This window comes from Urocitellus parryii, chromosome 4 (assembly GCF_045843805.1).
Source record: "Urocitellus parryii isolate mUroPar1 chromosome 4, mUroPar1.hap1, whole genome shotgun sequence".
In the NCBI taxonomy this organism is placed as follows: Eukaryota; Metazoa; Chordata; class Mammalia; order Rodentia; family Sciuridae; genus Urocitellus; species Urocitellus parryii.
Window position 1 is genome coordinate 62,139,849 of NC_135534.1, and position 6,489 is coordinate 62,146,337.

Consider the following 6,489-nt stretch of genomic DNA (forward strand, 5'->3'; position numbering starts at 1 on the left):
CTGAATTTTGCTGGATATAAGATTCTTGGTTGGCATCCATTTTCTTTCAGAGCATGGTATATGTTGTTCCACGATCTCCTGGCTTTGAGGGTCTAGGTTGAAAATTTGCTGAGATATGAAATGGTCTTCCCCAATATGTGATCCGATTCCTCTCTCTTGCAGCTTTTAAGATTCTATCCTTATTCTGTATGCTAGGCATTTTCATTATAATGTGCCTTGGTGTAGATCTGTTGTAATTTTGTACATTTGGTGTCCTGTAAGCCTCTTGTATTTGGTTTTCCAATTCGTTCTTTATGCTTGGGAAATTTTCTGATATTATCTCATTGAAGAGATTGTGTGTTCCTTTGGTTTGAAACTCTGTGCATTCCTCTCTCCCAATAACTCTTAGATTTGCTCTTTTGATGCTTTCCCATAATTCTTGGATGTTCTATTCATGATTTCTTACTATCTTCACTGTGTATTCAACTTTATTTTCCAGATTGTATATTTTGTCTTCATTATCTGACGTTCTTTCTTCCAAGTGATATAGTCTGTTGGTTATGCTTTCTATTGAGTTTTTTATTTGATTTATTGTATCCTTTATTTCAAGGATTTCTGATTTTTTTTTCAGGATCTCTCTCTCTCTCTTGAAGTAATATTTTTGCTATCTGCATTTGCTCTCTTATTTCATTGTTGGAGTGGTCAATTTTTGCTTGTATTTGCTCATTTAGGTCATTCTTTAATTCACAAATCATTTTAATTATGAACCATCTGAACTCTTTCTCTGACATTCCATCAACTTTGCTGCCTGTGGGTTCTGTTATTATAGTGTCCTGGTTTGTTTGGGGTACTTTCTTCCCTTGTTTTTTCATATTGTCTATGGGTCTTCCTTTCTTGCTACATGGATCTGAGATATTAATTTCTTCCCTATATTCTTGTAGTATCTGTGTCTGTACCTCACCTTGATGTTGGGCTTCTAGACCCTGCTGGTGTCCCTCAATGGATGCTACCGCATCCTGTTTCTGGGACCTGCTTAAGTTGGAGTGGGTGGATCTGGGCCACTGGGCTTGAACCCTGCAGTAGTCTGCTGATAGGAAGGGGTGGTCCTGCGCCAAAGGCTAGGCTCTGGCAGTGTCTGCACCACCAGGGGAGGGCTGAACCAGGCCTACTGAAATCCTGGATACTGCATGGGCAATTGTGAGCTGTCTGGGCTGGATCTTGGCTCTCGCTGTAGTGCACTGGTCAGAAGGGGTGGTCGAGACACTTTAACACACACACACACTTTTAAGCCCAACACCTTTAGTGAACATACATACAAAAGTTCTCAATAAAATAATAATAAATCAAATACAAGATCAAAAGATCAGTCATCTGAATCAAATGACATTCCAGATATGCAAATATGGTTCAATACGAACAATAAGCATAATACCCCACATCAACAATCAAAGGACAAAAATCATGATCCTTTCAATAGATGGAGAAAAAGCATTTTATTCAACATCCCTTTCATCTAAAATCTATTCTATATTTTATGAATAATGAGAAGGGAGGAGCTCAAAGTTTCCACACATAAAACGATGATAAGAAGCTGACAATATTAGTTATTCTGATTTGATCACTACACATTATAGGTATGTATTAAAATATCGCACTGTATCTCATAAATATGAACAATTTTATGTTAATCAAAATTCAAAAAAATATTTAGGTAGAAATGCTAAATACACTGAATTTAATGACTACTCATTATACTGATCATGACATGTAATGAATTATCACACTGTATCTCATAAAAATGTACAATTAAAATTATTTTTTTAAAGAGAGAGAGAGAGAATTTTTTAATATTGATTTTTTAGTTTTCATCGGACACAACATCTTTGTATGTGGTGCTGAGGATCGAACCTGGGCCGCATGCATGCCAGGCAAGCACGCTACCCCAGCCCAAATTAAAATTATAATAAATTAAAATAAACCATTAAGAAAAAAAATTTTAGTCCATAATTTCTGTTCTTGAGGGGTTTTTGTTTGTTGGTTTTAAAGTGTTACTCTACTCTTATTGGATTTACATGCTGCTGTCAAGAAATGCCCACCCACAAGAATGGGGCCCCAATCAGAACAAGATATATCCTATGCTTGAATGATTTTATCAAAGTAAATTCTACTGTCTTGTACAACTAAGAAGAACCAATAAAATAAAATTTTTTAAAAAAGCAGTTTAAGCCTGGTTTTACTTTCCTTGAACATGACTTAGGTTTGGGGTGTTTTGTTTATTTGCTTTCTGTTTTTGTTCAGTCTGAAGACCAAAGGCAATTTTTGTTATTTTAAATATCTGACAGACTCAAAAATATTATTATCAAGAGTTGACAATTTCAGATAAATATTTCCAGGTGAGTTCTTTGAAAATACATATAAAAATAATCTTTAAATTCCTTTAATTCTTAAATCCTCTTGAGGGATTCCATGGACATAAAAATCTAATGCATATTCATTACACTTCTTTGTCTTCTTATGCCTGTTACTTTCTATTTGATCCCTGTCATCTCCTTATTCTGTTTTCTAGTCCAAGTGTTCTAATATTCTATCTTCACTGTTCCTAATGAAATATTAATTTCAATCTCTTTTTTCTTTTACCAAAATATAATTAATTCCTGGATATGATTTTGTCTCCTTTAAAACTGCATTCCCAAGACCAATCACACTTTTTTTAAATTCCTGATTCTTATTCATTTTTCTTCAAGATTTAAGTTTTTTATGTGAAAAAAAATTGTAAACTACAAATACTTAAGACAAATAAATTCATGTTGTACTACCATTTTCATTATTATCAGATTTTTGTAAGGCTTCCTCCTACTTTGTTGGCACTCCAGTAGAAAACGTTCTTGGTTGGTAAAGAAGTCCAATGCTAGCAAAATTTATAGATTATGAGTTTTGTAGTCAACAAATTACTTTGAAAGAGTTATCATATTAGCATTAATTTACACAGGACTAAGTTCCAATCCTAGCACTATCTTTTAAAATTTGTCTAACATTTGTGTAATTTTAAGTACATAAAATGTGTCAAATGTTATGTAATTTTTTCCATTCATTATTTCTTAGAATCTTAATAAGTTAACATTGTTTCCACTTTCTGTAAAAACAACACTTAAGACAGATATTACAACACACTACCAATGGTTTCTCCTTATACTGTCAATTTTAGTACTATTAAGAATTTATATTTAAATTGATATTCAAATGTACCTTAATCAAATATATATTAGTCTCCTATGTATGAGATCTTTTTCTCTCACAGTGTTGATAGCTAGGTTTAAGACTTTCTGAAAGAAAAATAGGTAAAACAAAACCCATGTAAGTATGCAGGGACCTACAAAGAATGGTGATATTTCAATGTCTTTTTCTATATTGTTGTGAAGTAAACTTTTCATCCCAGAAAGATCCTGAGATGTACCCACAGGAAGAAACACCTAAGTTATATTTGGTCCCTCTTTTCTATGTCTTAAAGTTGAGTGACAAAGAACAGAACAGGGATCTATCTTGGTGTCAGAGGTGAAATAGAGCTAGACAGCAAAAAAATGTTATCGGCATCATATATCGATAATTGGCTTCTCTAGCTATGATTCTTTTTCCTCTTTCCAAGTTCAAGTGTTGAAAACTGCCACCATCTTTGATCTCAAGTTTGTACGTCCTCTGATAAACTGGAATGCATTGGGGTTGGAAGACACTGGTCTAGGTGTGAGCACATGATCCAAATGAGTGGATCGTTAATGGACCAAAGGAAAGGGTCACATAGTAAGAGCTTCCTCCATGTAATCACATGGGGGAGAAAAAATTCTGAGAAAATCGGAGGATTGGGGGAAGTGTTTTAAATCGTTTTTCCTTCAGCAAAGGAACTCTTGAGATATTAGGTTAAAAATACAGGTCAGGAGCTAAAGAAAGAAAAATCAAAAATATATTTTCTATGTGCAAATTGGTTCCTATTAAATACTAATAAAAATGTTGTCAGACAACCAGAATTATTCCATTAACATTATTATTAGAAATTGAAAGCTTTGAAAGGATGCTCTTTATGGCTTCATCTTAGAATTCCTGAGGTATAGGTTAAAAAAAAAATCTGTCTCCATAGATGACTAAGATACCTTTGAAGTTGGCTAAAATGTTCACGGTCTGAAGAGTTTAGTATTCATGAACACTCACAAGTGTGTTCCAACACACAACAGTTTGCGCATTTGTTTGGTTCTCAGGCCATAGATAATAGGGTTCAAAGTGGGAGGAATGACCAAATACAAGTCAGCTAACAACACCTAAGCGTGCAAAGGGACTGAGTCCTGTCCTAGACAAGCTATATAGACTGACACCATCCCAGGTAGATAGTACAAAGCCATGACCCCCACATGGGAGCCACATGTGCTTAATGCCTTCCACTGAGCATTCTTTGAGGAAGGACCAAATACTGCCCTGAGAATCAGGATATAAGAGGCAGCAATTAAAACTACATCAGAGCCTACAACAATGGAAGAACCAATTAAACTGTAGAGACAGCTGGTCATGGAGTCAGCACATGCTAACTTGGCCACAGCCATGTGCTCAGTGTAGGAATGGGGAATCACATGGGAGCCACAGAAAGGTAGATGACTAATCATCCAACTCAATGGGGTAATGGATATGACAGCCCTGATGGTGATGGCCACACTCATCCCCAGCATCACTTTGGGTGTGAGAATGCTCTTGTAGTGTAGGGGCTTGCAGATGGCTACACAGCGGTCAAAAGCCATGGCCAGCAGCAGCCCTGTCTCCACAGCTGTGGCTGCATGGACAAAGTACATCTGAGTGAAACAGGCCTGGAAGCTGATGGAGCTGTGTCCTGAGGAGAAGATGCTCACCATCTGGGGACCACAGAGGAGGCCATGACAATGTCCACAGCAGCCAGAACACACAGGAAGCAAAACATGGGCTCTTGTAGAGTGGAATCCATGCAAATTACCACCATGATGATGCTGTTTCCTACCAGGGCTGTGGTGTACATGGCACTCAGTGAGACAGCCAGCCAAAGGTGTGAAGACTGCAAGCCTGGAATGCCCACAAGGAAGAAGGTGGCAGGGGTTTCCACTGTGTGGTTGTAGGGTGGCCCCAGCATCACAGGTGAGAATGCTTTCCTGTTAATATAGAAAGAGGGATAAGAAAATATGTAGTCCTGTAAAATTTGTACCTGTCTGTAGTGATGATAAACCTTGTGAATATTGACAGTTGGTTGGTAATCTAAGGATCAGAAAACTGACATATGAGAATGTTATTCTGCTTCACCTTCCATCCTAGTTCAAAATCAGCTCTTAGGTTATCTCCTTTGAAAAGTCATCTCTGGTCTCTTTCCCTTTTCCATGGTCATGTGAATTTAGGTACCTTTCTTTTTTCTTTTTCAGTTCCCATGGAATATCCCATACTGACCCAAGAGAACCTAAATTGATAATTCCAATACTCTATGACTTTATTATATGCACTCAAGTGTGTATCTCTTGTTTGTGCCTTGTACCTAGTATGTGATCTGTCATGCAATATAAGAACATATATATTCATATATATATTCAGTTTATAATTATCACAGAGTGAATAATAAAGTAGAAGAAATTGTCCTTTTCTTAGTTATCAATAATCACTGTTAAAAGAAGCAATGAATTTCTGGAGATCAATCATGTCATGTTTGGTATCCTTGGGGTAGTACCTAAACAAGACCTAAATAAATCATCCCTGTGGCAGGTGAAATTAATTAGTGGGTTTAGGAAAATAAGGGCATTAGAAAACAACACTATTATTTTCCATAGGAGATAATAAACTGCCTGGAAATATTTATAATCCCTACCTTCTCTGCATTTCCTTCTGGATTTCCTATTGAGCTAGGTTCAATTGATAGTCTCAAGAATTTATTATGTAGTTAATCTAACTACATAATAAATTCTTGAGACTAACTCATAGTTGCATCCTATAATTAGTTTTATGTTTGTTCATTATAGCTAACCACTTTTTCATGATGGACCATCAAAACATTACAGATAATAAGTTTTATGCTTTAGAACATAAAGCATATTTTAAAGAAGATACTATATGTTAGTACCCAAAGTATAGTATTTCTTAAAGATATTTCTTCTTTTATAGTATAAAACAAACATCCACCTAGAACTGTCAATATAATTTAAATGACATAAAATATTTCCTCCAGTATCACATCACAAATATGTAGTAAATTGGAAATACAAGTCCAGGTCTTCCAGGTATGACTCCCATGCATTTCCAACCCAACATTCAAAAAAAAAAATCAACCATAAGAAATCAGCTATACATACCTAAGAAAAAAAAGTGTTGCAGCTTCATTTGGCCAGTATCAACTGCACAACCAGATACTGACCCAACACTTGGAAAATTTCTGTTTATTATTGCCTTCACCTTACTTCTGCCTCACACATGTGTTGCTATTTATATAATGTCTTATGACCGGGTGGGGTAAAGCTGAAT

The 6,489-nt window shown here is 35.8% G+C and overlaps 1 pseudogene; it reads right to left on the bottom strand.

Moving 5' to 3' along the window:
* Positions 1 to 4,175: 4,175 nt before the first annotated feature.
* Positions 4,176 to 5,140, bottom strand: LOC113191273 (olfactory receptor 52I2-like; annotated as a pseudogene).
* Positions 5,141 to 6,489: the final 1,349 nt, after the last annotated feature.